This window comes from Protopterus annectens, chromosome 16.part0 (assembly GCF_019279795.1).
Source record: "Protopterus annectens isolate FY-2018-M chromosome 16.part0, PAN1.0, whole genome shotgun sequence".
Lineage (NCBI taxonomy): Eukaryota > Metazoa > Chordata > Ceratodontiformes > Protopteridae > Protopterus > Protopterus annectens.
In genome coordinates, this window is record NC_056750.1 from 648,189,759 (window position 1) to 648,204,279 (window position 14,521).

The window sequence follows — 14,521 nt, forward strand, 5'->3', positions numbered from 1 at the left end:
TATATTATGAAAGTGATGTCAAATGTAGTAAACTAAATAATACCAAAGTCTCTGAAACATAGATAAGGACTGAATTGAATTTAAAAACACCACAGTTATTTCAGCTACACAAGACAGCCTATTTATTTTCGCTTCTTCTAGCCTTTAGCCAAAGAAATATATTTTAATTCCTAAGCATTAGCCTTTGCCCAGAGATTTATGGAAGTTGTAGTCCTCCAGCTTCACAATGCTGTTAGAAAGGGAAATGAGGAATAACTACATTTCCCGTGATTCTCTTTGCAGCTCCTGCACCTGCTCAGTGTCCCCAGTCTGTCCCCTATTGATTATTCTATTGTGTTGAAGAGTGAGTAAGTGAGAGTGTGTGTGTGCGTGTGTGTATGCCTGGCTCTGAATGAATTGGAAAACCTCAGTGTTGTAAATCAATGGGAAGCCACTCTGAGAGCCAAAACCCCAGCACCAGCCAAGCACCATTGATTTTTCTTCCCAAGGAAAAACATTTTCACTTCTCCCTCCTGCAGCAAGCTGTAAGTGCATTGATTTTTCAATCTTTCTCTCTGTCTCTCTCTCTCTCGCTTGCTCTTGCTCGCTCTCTTTTGCTCTTGCTCTGTGTGTACAGGCTATGTTCTTTTTTCTCTTAAAACCCCCTCCTTCCCACAGCATTTTATATAGAGGCTGTGCTAGGGAAATTGCAGCCATGCAGAAGATAAGGTGTGTGTATGTATTTTTAGTGGGACGGGGGGTAAATGGAGGGGTTCTATAAATAATTTTTGCTAAAACAATGTAGGAAAATATGGTCATAATTATATTATGTTTCATTCATGGCATTTACTTTTTGTTCTTCAGCATGGTGGTAAATGTATTGCAAGGTTCATTGTACTATGATCTGTCTGAAGTGTACATTATTTTTCTGCATGCATAGTATAGAAAATGTGTAAAGTCAGCTGAGGTTATGCTGTATGAACATGTATTTGCTTACTCTCTTTCTTTCTGACTTGTGCAAGAGTATAAGTAGTGATTTATCATACCAGAAGATATAAAATGCATTGTATCAATTTTGTTATAAAAATCCTTCTCTAAGCTATGTGACTATTGCGTACACAATCATCTATACAACCAAATAAAACATGTATAGGTTTGTGAATATACTAAAGATATAGTTTGGAAAGAGGGTGTATGTCTGAATGTATGCATGTTTATATAAATAAATACTGTGTATTATGTTAAAACACACACACATACACACACAGTGATGTACTTATGCTCTTCACTCTGTTTACATAGCTGCAAATGATTTCTGTGAACCAGTTTTGTATTGTGTCTTTTCTATGCAATTGTGTTTATCTGTTAAGTTAATATAGCATATTTTTACAAAACTATGTTTTAAACTGATAAAATGACCTTTAAAAGAGATTATGGTGTGTGTGCGTGTGTGTGTGTGTCTTTATTTCAGTGCCTCATATTTTCTTAGCAAAGACAGCTTGTCGACACTTTACTCTTTTAAGACACCGTTAAGAACTCGTTTTTATTGATTTTCAATCTTTCTTTTCTCTCTCTCTCTCCATCTCCCTCCCTCACTCTGTCTTGGTGTGCAAGAAGAGAGCAGTGGAATGAGGTTCACAAAATGACAGTGGGCCGTTCTACAGGGAAATTATTCTTTTTGCAATTTATTGCACCACACATATTTAAAAATTAATGGGCACATCAGTTTTCCTGATTGCATCTTTATATAGGATGATGTGTTTAGAGGCTTCTTCAAACAATAACATGGGTAAAACAGTTAAAGGGAACCTGATATTTTCTGGTTCCCTTTTGTATTGGTATTGCCTTCGTGGGCACTGATTAGTACTGCTTATATTCTTTAGAAAGAAATTTCATATATTTTAGTTACTGTTCATCATGTTTACATAAAATATCAAGTAGGCATCATTTCATCTCCTTCCTTTCCTATTTTCTGCATGTAACATTTAAATACTAAATATATTTTAATAATGTCCAAATGTACTTATAATGTTGAACCACAGCCTTGCAAAATACAAATGCAGAAAATTTTCTGCACTTTAATGCACTGACATCTGTTTATTTCACTGGTATGTTTTCTTAGCTACCATAGAAGATATACTATAGTTATTTATGTAAATCATTTATTTAAAGGGAATGTCTTGGTCCTATTCAGTAAGTGTTTCCTTTTCTGACTTTCTCTGCTCACTACTTGTTCAAAGTGGTAACCCAGCTTCATGTGTAGTTCTCTGTCACCTTTACTCTTCTTATCAATAACAGTCTGCCTGTCAATCCACTGGTGATATGTCTTTTCCTGATCTTCAAGGCAATGTTGATTATTGTGGACTGAACTGCATGGATATTTAATGCATTGTACGATTCAGACTTTAAAATATTTGTTACAGTAAAATATATTTAATGGATCAGTAACAAAATGGAAAGACATGAATTGTGTGTGTACAGTATACAATGCACATAAAATATTTCAGCAAATTTTGTATTCTTTAAGCTGTTTGAAAACAGGTTATTGGAAGAACTCAAATAAGAAAGGTGTTCTTTTCCAAGATCAGTGCACACAGACACACACACACACACGCACACACACACACACACACACACACACACACACACACACACACACACACACACACACAAACATGCATGTGTAGAAGTGTCTTGGTTTGCCTGTCTATTTATGTGCATCGGATGGCATGTCCATATACTACTGCAGATAAGCTGTCCCTTTTCATGTTAAAATGTAATATTTTTGAATAGGCCTGATGAAATCATGTTTATACCAAAATCTGCTATATTGGTTAAGACTACTGTCTTTATGACAAGCAGTCTAGCACAAAATACCAAGCATTGTGCAACCTCTGAAAAGTCAAACATGACAGAAGAAAAGCTAAGATTATTTTATTCAGATAGGGGTGGTTTTAACATGCAATTTTCAGGTTATGGATATATCTGATGAAATTTTACTTTATTGGTGTCACTACTTAGAATTCTACAATTTTAAACTGTCTAAAAGTCAATGCATCATTATTATGTATATATGCATTTCTTTTTTGTACATCATTTATTTGAAGTAGATATGCATTCTAAGATAATTTTACATTCCCTTTAATGGTCATAAAAGTTGGTGGAAGAAGAAGTAAAACTTTGTATGCAAATTTTCAGGTAATATTTGAGAGTCTGGTTTAAGGAAGCTATGAATAAAATAAATTACATGTAATGTCTAAAATAACTCATCTGAAATGAATGTAAATACTAATAATAGTGTTGTTTGTCTTTTGTAATGTGATAAGGCCTGTGGAGTGACTTAATTAATATGCATGTGGTAGTTGCAAAGCTCAAACTTAGGTCCTCAGAATGGATTTCATTTTTGTTAATATGATAACCACTGGGCTAGAAGGCAGTCAGATGCTGGCTGCACTTAATTACAAGATAAAAGCCCACTTCTTAGCAACAGTCATATTTTCTTGAATACAAGCTGAAATTAAGAAGAATAATATGAGAGAAAAATAAGCTGCTAGTTGCATAGTTACTGAACTAAATGTTTAATAGTGGCAACCTTAAACTAGTGTACCTAATAACAGGTAAAAGGCTGAGATGTCAATTTTCCTCCAAGGAAATAAAATTATATATTACATTTTAATGCCATAATGAAATAAGGTTACTATCACTTGACAAACACAAACACACATAAATTCATGTGTGCTCATGCTTAGACACACACACAAACACACACACACACACACACACACACACACACACACACACACACACACACACACAGAATATATACGTACACACTTAAACACACTGGAAACCAAGTGAATTGTGATACAGATGGGCAATACACCCAAAAGGAGCACATCCTTCCTAGGATAAGGAGCACACTGCAGCTGATGCATGGCTGGCTCAATGATTTGAGACACACAACACATGTGTCTCAATGATTTGAGACACACAACATGTGTCACACTTGAATGTATTTCAGAGGTCACCAGGTACATTGTTACATTGCAAGTTCTGTCATCTAATAGGGTCGGTATCTGGCATTTGCTCAGAGATACTCATCATGAGGCTGTCCTATCACTAGCTTACTGTTGATGAAGGTCTAGTGGATACAAATAGCACCTTTACCTTGGTTCTAACTTAGGGGTAAGTCTAGACATCTGGAGTGAACAGGCCATGAAAAGCACAGCAAGTAAAAGAGATGTTTTTTGCAACTCCAAGACCTTGTCGTAAGATACAAGTCATGTTTTCTTGACTATCACAAAATCATCAAAATGCATGTGGTTTTATATAGTCACATGAAAAGCATATCATAACTGAAGGGAAATGTGTATATTTATGCAGCTTTCTTATAAGACACTTCTAATGTCCTTTACAGCTCTGGTGCAGGAATCTGCTGCAAGGTATGCAGTTTCAGCAGTAGAACAAGTCAGAAAGCATAATGCAAGAAGCAGTCAAAGATGGTTTGCATAAGAAAATGTAAAGGCTAAAATGGGTATATTGCTTTTATTTATAAGGTAACAAAATAAAGTACAGAAAGGTACACAAGTGTATATATTAGCATTTAAGGATGTGGGACAGAACAACAAGGAAATTATACATTAGTGTTACATGTTCTTAAACTACTGACAGTGATGTTCATAGTAGAAGAGCCATCATGTGACATATTGCAAATGTCACCCCTCCTTTAAGTTTGCCCTGTAAATGTAAATATTGTTAAAGCAACATACCAACACTGTATCATGTCTTTACAGTAACCTCAAAGAATAAAAAAAAAAATCATGGATTTGCAAAGTTTCTGTGGGCTTTTAAACTCAGCGTTTAATTTGCATGTTGTTCCGCATTTTATTTTAACAACATGTGAATGTAACAAGCATATACTAACATACACTACTGATTTAGGCAGAGTCTGCAACCAGTCTATGCTATAGCAGAAAGATTCTAATTTCACTGATATGAAGCAGGTAGAATAAGCAATTTGAGATATAGACAAAGAGTGTGCGCAATCACATGAATGTGTGTGTATGTAAATACATACATACATATATATATATATATATATATATATATATATGTTGTATACACATATGTACATATGTATTATCTGTCTAGCTATATATATATATATATATATATATATATATATATATATATATATATATATACATACATACATCAGAAAGGAAGAACTGAGTTTCAAAATCAGACTGAGAGGTTTAATTCCAAATATGGGACATATGATGCTGCAGTCAACAACAGCAAGTTACAGTAGTGATGTCTTCTTCTATTGGGATTTTGCACTGTACTTGCAGACAGAACACTGTGAATTAAAGCTATATAGGTCTGCTTACTGCTGCATTTAAAGCTTTTGCTTGTTCTCTTTCCTGGAAGATTAATTTCTTTTATTTTCCCTCCTGGTCTTAGTGTTGTACATGAAAGCCATGGTGCCACTGAAACTTAGAAACTTGTGCACTGACTAATGTAGTATGCCAGTAAAGAAAGAGAAGAAAAAACTTCAGCATGTCATTTATGATCATGTCTACCTTATTTCTTACTAATTTGATGTTTGCATTAATTTCTTATATTTACATGGGATTCTTTATAGCATGCAATGTTAATAGTTTATGATGCTATATTATGATAATAATAATTGATATTTGTTGTAAATTCAAGTCGGGGCTCACCACCACTGAGGATAAAGTTAGATAGACTAGTGGGTGGTATTGTGATACCTAACACTATCATCAGATAATCAGCACCAGGAAAAATGATCTTCTGTACTACACACAATTCCACTGACCCTTGAGCTAAAAATAAGTTTTAGCATAGTCACACTGCCACCACAGAAAGATGTACTCCCACCTCAGACTGAGGTGGAGATCCACCTCTCGAGAATAGCACTTTTATCCTCTCTTGAGCTCAGCACTCACTAATAGAATAACAATGAATGAATGCACATATGGTATCTAACTTGGCTGAATATACTTGTCCAGCTGGTGAATCGCCATAACAGGGAGAGGAGGTCACTTCCGTCAGTGTACATAATGCAAACATGACTGACTCGCTGACAGGAAAATAATAAATAATAAATTCTACCAAGAGCTTTTTCATCTGCAGATGACTGGTGCTTGTACTGATTGTAGCATATGTCTGTTTTAGGGCAGTACATGCCAACACACCTTTCATATTGCATATAGTAAGCTAATATTCTAGCATGTATACTGCACAGCTTCCACAATACTGGGTAAATCAGAACAACTCTGTGCTCAGGATGGGAATGATACCTCATGCTATATCAAGTATAAGCAGGCTTGTATAGTGCTTTTTGTTGAGAGCTGCACCTCAATGCTGCATCAGCACTCTTGCAACAAACTGTATTTCAGAATAGCATCATCAAATGTAGGAATTCAAGGACGATAATAACTAGTAATGCCTTTATGAAGAGCAGACTGATCTGTATCCTTATTTCTCAGGATTTATACTGGAAATATTTATGAGGAAATGTAATCTTTTGAGAGGTGGATTTGCCACCTATAGGAGGCAGAACACTCCAGCAGAAATCTGCAAAGAATGTTTTAGGAAAAGGAAGTGACTCTTGCCTGTTCTCAATAAATGTGTCCCCTTCAGCTGCTCTTCTAATAAAATGAAATGAAGCTGAAAATTAGAGGAATACAAGAAGTTTTAACTAGCAAGTTAATGATGGTGCATATACTGAATATACATTTTTCTAAACAGTTAAAAGTTTTGATTGCATTTACAAAGGGATAAAAAAATTCTTAATTTAAGGACAGCTTTCAGAAAGGTATGCATGGCTATCCCCCAGCTGTGCACTGCAGACATAAGCCAAAGATGATTTCTTATTAGCATATTACTGAGAAGAAATGGCCTACAAAATGTTGCAACCTGGAGCATATTACTGCAATCACATTTTAATGCAGCATGGTATACTATGTGTTGGGAAATGTAACTTGAATAAATACTCAAGGGGATTAGGGATGCAATATTTAGAAGTGTACTCCGAATCTGCAGATGTTCCATGCATGAGACTTCTAAATAAATCTTAAGCACGGTGGGTGTATTCCTGCTTTCCCTCACACTATCGTTTTAAACAATGTGTATCAAAGAACTTAAAACACCGTGACTTTAAAATTACTGTCTCCCCATTTTCATTGTCTTGCCTTGCAGTATTCGAGACTCCTAAAAAATATTTGAGATAGATGACATTCAGATTAAATTGTTCTTTTGAAACATGCTTCACCTTTTTCTCCCTTGTATTTACTGCATTTAAATATAAAATGTAATTTATTGGCCACTGGTTAAAGTTCATTGCCTCAGCATAAAACTAGGCAAATAACATATCAAAGCTTTTGTTTCATACTTGCAATGTTTCTGACACACACAGTTCAGTTGGACTACTTACTCTCACAGGAAAACAACTACAAGTATAATTTTCACTGATCTGGCATAAAAGAGGAAAGGGGAGGTCAGAAAACTTAAATGCATAAAAATTGGAGTAAATAAATATAAAATATACAGAAAAATCTAAGTCAAACACAATCCCCTGCTGCTGCTCACAGATGCACCCACCCCCACCAACAATCTATCTGCTTTCTAATTTTCTTTCCTTCCTTTGCCTCAGATGTCCACAGTCAGACTAAATGATTTATGTTGTGCATATTAAAGGCATCGCATGCATAGTCAAAATGCATTCAACCCTTAATAAAAAAGAGTAACAAAGCAACAAATCTGAAGCAAAGGTGATTATTATAATTATTGTTTTTGGTCTTGGGGAGGCATTTAAAATGCTTTAAAGCCTGTTTTCTTGCTTCAGGAACATGGTATCCACATGACACACATTAAATTCTTTTCATGACTGCAGTTTGAATGGATCTGATTCCTTGAAGGGTTGTAGGAGAGCAGTTTATTTTTACAATGATGAGAAGGTTAACAGCCTGTAGAGAGCAAAGGTTAAAAATAAGAGAGAGTATCAGCAGAACAAAGACGAAAACTCCACCAAAGTGGTAAAACTACATAATGATGCTACTCCAGGAATACAAGAGAACAAGGTGCTTTGTATGCAAACCAAGAAAACCAGCATTACACATTATACCTCTATGCATACATTAATGATTTCCCTGCCACTCATGGCTGGAATGATGGATATATAGATAGTTAAATGGACAAACAAGTAACATTCAAAGAAGCATATAAGTAAAAAACGATTGCTTCATACTTGTGTATGTGTTTCTCTGTAGAGCTTCAGAAGCTTGTTTATATGTGTAGATAGGATTTCCTATAAAGATTTCCTCCCCATCCAATATTAAGAAATCGAAATTGTTTTTGCTCCTGACTAAATTAAATTATAACGCAAAAAGATTTTCTAATAAAGATACATGTGTAATTTACATGGTAATGCAAACTTAAATAGATTTAGGCTCAGTCTGCAACACTTTTGCAATGATGTGTAATGACATTGTTTTAATTAAAATGCTGTCTGCATTTTCAAAAAAGTATATCTATATAATTACATGTGCTTATATATTACACATGCAAACACTGCCTGATAGCCATGTGCCTAATAAAATTCATATTTTTCTTTTGCATAATATCATAAATTCCATTAATTCCCTGAATCTGAAATGTCATTCTTACTTTTTTAAATATGGTAGTCTTAAATTTTTTTCTCCACAAGATGCAATGTGTGTGTGTGTGTGTGTGTGTGTGTGTGTGTACTTATGTATGCAAATGTAATATGTGTATATGAATGAATGGATCTACTTCTAAACCTCGAAAGCTCATATAATCGAACCTCATTTTTGCAAGATGAAAATCGAGAAAGTTTAAATACCCGAACGGCAAATTTTTTCCAGGGCAAGTAATCACATGCCTAAACTTCAACAAAACACACACTGGAGTAAATAAAACCCAAGTAGGTGGGGAATCTACATTCCCACACTCCCCAACAATATATGCCAACTCAGGGATTGCACTACAGTCGAGAAAAGGGGATGTCGGGCAAGTGTTTTCTTGCCCTGGGAAAAATTCAACATTTGGGTAATTAAGCTTTCGCGATTGTCATCTCACAAGGTTTAGAAAGGGATCTGAATGTATCAATGTATATCATTCAGTTACATTCAGTTGAGGTACCTTACACTGAGTTACACTTCACTGACTTCTTTAATATTGAGAAGCTTTACTCAGAACTCTAAAAGCAGAAAAAATGTCTTGTGTAGGGGCTAGCCCCTATGAATCCTTCATGTGCGAGGACTTGGCTCCCCCCCACATCTCCTTACTTATACATACCAATTCCATGGATGTACAGCAGGGGATAAGTGAAACAAATCAACTGCAGCACACCAACCTTTCATTCAATAAAAGTCAATGTGGTTTGAAGAATAAATACTCTCAGACAGGCTATACTTTTTGGAGTTAAGAGCAGCCACACACACACACACACACACACACACACACACACACACACACACACACACACACACACACGCACACACACACACACACACACACACACACACACACACACATTTATATAGATATAAAATTAAAAACATAGTCTGTTTCTTCACTATGAAACATAATCAGAACAAAATCCACCTCCGCAACAGAATTTTAAAAAGACTAGAAAATGCATATTTCATTTGTAACCATAACTGAAAATTTTTAAATATGAAAGCAAGGATACAATCTGTTTTATATATCTGACAGTTATAGCAATACAATATTTATTTTAAGTTAATTAGTGGAAAACATCTAAGTGCTGCCAGTTTTATTTTATGTCTAGGAAAAAGAACAGAAATGTATGTATGTTTATTTATTTTATTATTTATGTCTTTATTTATTACCACATTTTTCTAATGTATAGAAAGATTACTTATTTAGTATACTGGAGGCATTCTGTACTCCTTTCTTTCTTAAACTTCCTTCTTCTATGGTGGGAGTTGGTATCAGTCAGTAGTTCAGGTAAAGATACCCTCCCAGCCTAACAGTGGCATGTGAACTTAAGTTAGAAATACTTCCTGTTCAAAAAGTCTACGCTCACCCGCTTTATTTCTGTTTTGAAGAAGTCTTAACAGTCACCACTTTGATTATCCATTTCAAATAACTGCTAAGCAGCACATTCCAAAGTGATCCAATTTTCATGGGAGGCTGATCGTTGCAGCAGGAAAAAAATGAGCGTCATGCCGTTTTTACCTCATGAAGCTCATTTGTAGAACTCACTATAACTAAATGTCGTATGAATGCTATACATAAAATTCCAGAAGAGGAAAAATATTAGGAGGTTTTCCTACTTCCATGCATTTCTTATCATTCCATCATATAGTCCCATGCTTAACCATTTACTATTGCATTTACCATTGTTTTGTAGACATAAATATGAGTGTAATATCTAACATACAGGAACTACAAGTGAATGAAACATCTTCATTTTCATTTTATAGAAATGTTTTGGTTAGCATTTAGACATCTATTCCTCATAACAGCATTTCTGTGACCTGTATGTGATGGCTTCATTACCTGTCATACTTCAGCAAAATATTTAAAATCTTGGGTTGGTTTGTTATTCTCTTAGAGTTACCCAACCAGCAGCACCACCACCAACTGCTGTGAAAAAAAACATCAATGTGAGAGTTCGCAGGACAGAGATGAAATATCCTTGATACACTGCCACTACTTAAAACAAAACTGTAAAATGAAAATAGAGGCATAGCTTCTTACTGAGGCCCTGTGTCCTGTTACAGAAAGCTTGCCTGCACATCGCGGTGTGAACAGATTATACTATCACCTTTTGCTCCTCCCACTTTTCTTATGTCTGCCACCAGAATAAGAAGGATGTGGCGCATTAAGTGATGGTAGTGAGGAGTGTTAAGTCTGCTTCTCATTTAACAAAATGCTTGTCACCCTAAGCCACATATTGTAACAGCTTCTTGAATTCATTTTACTGCTTATTAGGTGATATGCCTTTTCTGGATTTACTGTCCCTGTTTCCCTTTTCTGAAGAAATAAAAAGGCTTTTGGTGTCTGGCCTATTTTTTTTTTACCTTCTTCTCCGTTCTTTGTTTTTTGTTATTTCTATCTTTAAAGATTTCAGTAATAAATGCACATAATCTTCTCAGGGCATACACAAACAATGATAAATATTGTATCTGATTAGAAACTGGTGCCTCAGGGAAGATAAGTATGCCTAAGCCATGGACAGAAATGGAAACTATCCATTGTGTTATTTTATTTGCCAATGCCCATTTATAACAAAATATTATTAAAATGAGCAGCCATCTCCAAAGGCACATAATTCAGATTTTTAATCAGTTTTATGTGCAGGCATTTTTCTTCTTCTGTTCAACAAGAAAAATGTAGAAATGCCTCCAGAAGTAAGAAAGAGAAAGAGAGAGCAACAGAGGGAGAGCAGGCGAGAGAGAGAGAGAGATATTCATTGGAATGTCAGTAACACAAAATAAATAAATAAAAAACATATGATCAATTGGGTACCTGACAACTTTAGAGCCTTGGACTCATTCTTCACCTGGTAGTGCTGTGTGTGTGGAGTCTGCATGTTCTTCCTATAGCTGTTTGAATTTTCTCCATTTACACTGGTTTCCTCTTACATCCCAAATGTATTTAGTTCACTGACCGCTGTATATTATCTATCTATGTAATTATATTACATTTACTTTTCTGGCTTGCTTGGTGGTTGGAAAGGGTCAGCAACAAATCATTTAACCCATAATCAGTTGTTGAGCCTCATTTTCTCCTAAAGTAGCTCATGCAGCCACATTTTACATGTGCAGTAAATCCCTTCAGTGTCCATTTCATAGAACTATTCTTTATCTCCTAGATATAAGAAAGACCTTTATCCTTGATTAATCGTACTTCTCCCCTGAAGTACACATTAAAATGTAATGATCAGTAGTTTTTCTAGTCACTCTTTGTAGTTACTGTTTGCCTCAGTAACTGTCTGGTTTCTGAAGTGCACCTTCAGATAATTTGTAAAAAATGTTTTCTACATCTAGACCCCTATTATCCCTTTTGATTACTTTCCAATCTCTATCTGGAATTTAAAGGGGAAGTAACTACAGAATATTCATTTACATACTGTGTTCACAGTATTTTAATTTATGCATGATGGGAAAGTGCATTTTTGTTCCCCTACATAGCCCCCACCCAGCTCGCAACTCCTCTAACCAGCTAATCAGTCGTAACTAATCTGCCAGGTATCTCTCTAGAAAAAGGCAAGAGAAACCTACTCTTGTCTTTGGCTAACTGACCTATACTCAGAACGTCATCAGTGGAAGGTTGGGTCATCTTGTAACAGCTGTAAGACTCAAAGAAATGTGAGAATGTGGGTGCTGCTTTATGGTCACTTTCTCCCTCTTCTTCTAGTTGGTGCAGTTTTGGAGTTATTATGTGCATAGTTTGAGGATGTTGGGGCTTATCTGTATGCTGAAGGGTATGGGGGTCTTACCCCCTGCAAAAACAATTGTATGTTTTGTGATCTTGACAATATTATTACTTTAATAAATGCCCTCCCAAGATTTTACATGTTTTGCATTCAAATAATCACATGTTGATTAAATGAGATCCATTTATTTATAGTAAACCTAAGGGCAAGCCCCCTGCATCCTCTTTTCTTATATTTACAAATTCCAATGTTCCGAAAGCTAAGCTTGTGGATGGATAAAGTCAAGCCACTTCATTTTGCTGTTTAGACTTATCCATCTCACTCAAGACATACTTATCTACCACCACACACATACACACACACACACACACACACACACACACACACACACACACACACACACACACACACACACACACACACACACACACACACACACATTCAAACAAGGAGAAAGACTTGCACTAAAAAATGTAGGGTCAGAACTTCACATAACAACTTAGCCTTGTTGATCACTGAGTTTTGTCCTTATTCTTCATGTACCAAAGTAAGAATTCATTGTACCATGTATTCATTTTATATGGCTCCTTTACAAGACCATGAGGTGAAGTTCCTTCGGCACTGGTTACTTGAAGAAAAAGACACCAAGGAACATAATGTTAGTAGTTGATTTTCACAGGGAAACAGTACTGGTATGACTTGTAAGTGTGCACTGGCCATGGTGCCATTCTTTTGGGAGATTTCACTCTTCTTTAAGTTAGTGTGACCATCCATTTGTTCTATATAAGTTCAGGAGATGTGGGAGAGAGCTTGCCTGCACACTGGAGAGAGCAAGTGGGGCTTGCCCCCTGTAAAAACGTTAACTTTTTTTTTTTGCCATTCTGAGTTAAACACGTTAATCATTTGATGTTTCTGATGCACCAGTTTGAGCGGTTCAGCAATCCACAGAACAACCATTTTATATTCCTGATTTCTGCTACCTTCCAAAAGTGCACACACTGTATGCATATATGTGTGTGTGTGTGTACATTTCACACACACACACACACACACACACACACACACACACACACACACACACACACACACACACACACACACACACACACACACACACGCACACACACACACCTACCTAAGCAAATATATCCCATTTTAGTACTAGTTTATGCTCTTAAGAAGTCTGTGGTCTAGGTTTGCCCATTCAGTGAACAAGGTGAGCACATTTTAATTAAAGGCATGTTGGGGTGGCATCTGAAGACCAGTATATTTATTTAAATTTGCAAAACTTAAGTGATTTTTTTTTTTTTTTTAACAAAAGATCCTGTAGAAATAACATGACAACTTGGATAGCAATTAACTAAGAGATTGAGGGGGAAATATGATTAACAAACTATCAGAATGCTCTTGGGTAAATAGAGCTGCCAGGAAAGCATCCTTTTTTTTTCAACACCTCAGGCTGAATGTGCGTAAGACACTACATTTCCCAGCAGTGTACAGATTCACTTTCATTCTAATTCTTTACAGATCTTCATTTGCTCAGGCACTGAACACTTGTATCATTGTATTACTGACAATGCTCATGGCAAAAATAAAGGGTCTCTAAAACCGACTTTTCAAGTTATCAGTCATACATTTTCTTGTTGTCCTCATTTCATGTTAACTGAACATCTTTCTATGCATATAACTATTTAGAAATATTTCTATAAATATGTTTCAGAATGTTTCCTTCTGTGTCACCTTTTTTACCAGTACTTATTACTGAATCCTGATTATATCATTGATAATAAAAATTAACCAGTCAGCAGCTAAGTTTTCTTGTTGGTAAATTTTGAATAATATATTGGAAAAAGACCTTGCTGTACAAAAAAGATGGCCAAATTCAAAGTAAAAAAGAGAAAACAAAACCCAAACCAGTTTCAATTAACTTTATATAATTAAAAACAGCTCTATTGAAACAGAATTCTGCACTTCAGTCAGCAGTTTTAAACTAGCTTGTTTTAATTTTGTTGTACCTGTTTTAACTGGTTCCTTGAATATTACTCAGTTTTAATTTTTTTTTTTTTAAATTAAGAAGACCTTATTTCT

General features: G+C 35.5%; 1 protein-coding gene across 1 annotated transcript in view; it reads left to right on the forward strand.

Moving 5' to 3' along the window:
* Positions 1 to 374: 374 nt before the first annotated feature.
* LOC122790920 (zinc finger homeobox protein 2-like) overlaps positions 375 to 14,521 on the forward strand; it is a 515,963-nt gene continuing 501,816 nt past the window's right edge. The window contains exon 1 of the mRNA XM_044058604.1: positions 375 to 524. The gene's annotated coding sequence lies outside the window, so the exon portion shown is untranslated. The remainder of the gene's footprint in view (positions 525 to 14,521) is intronic.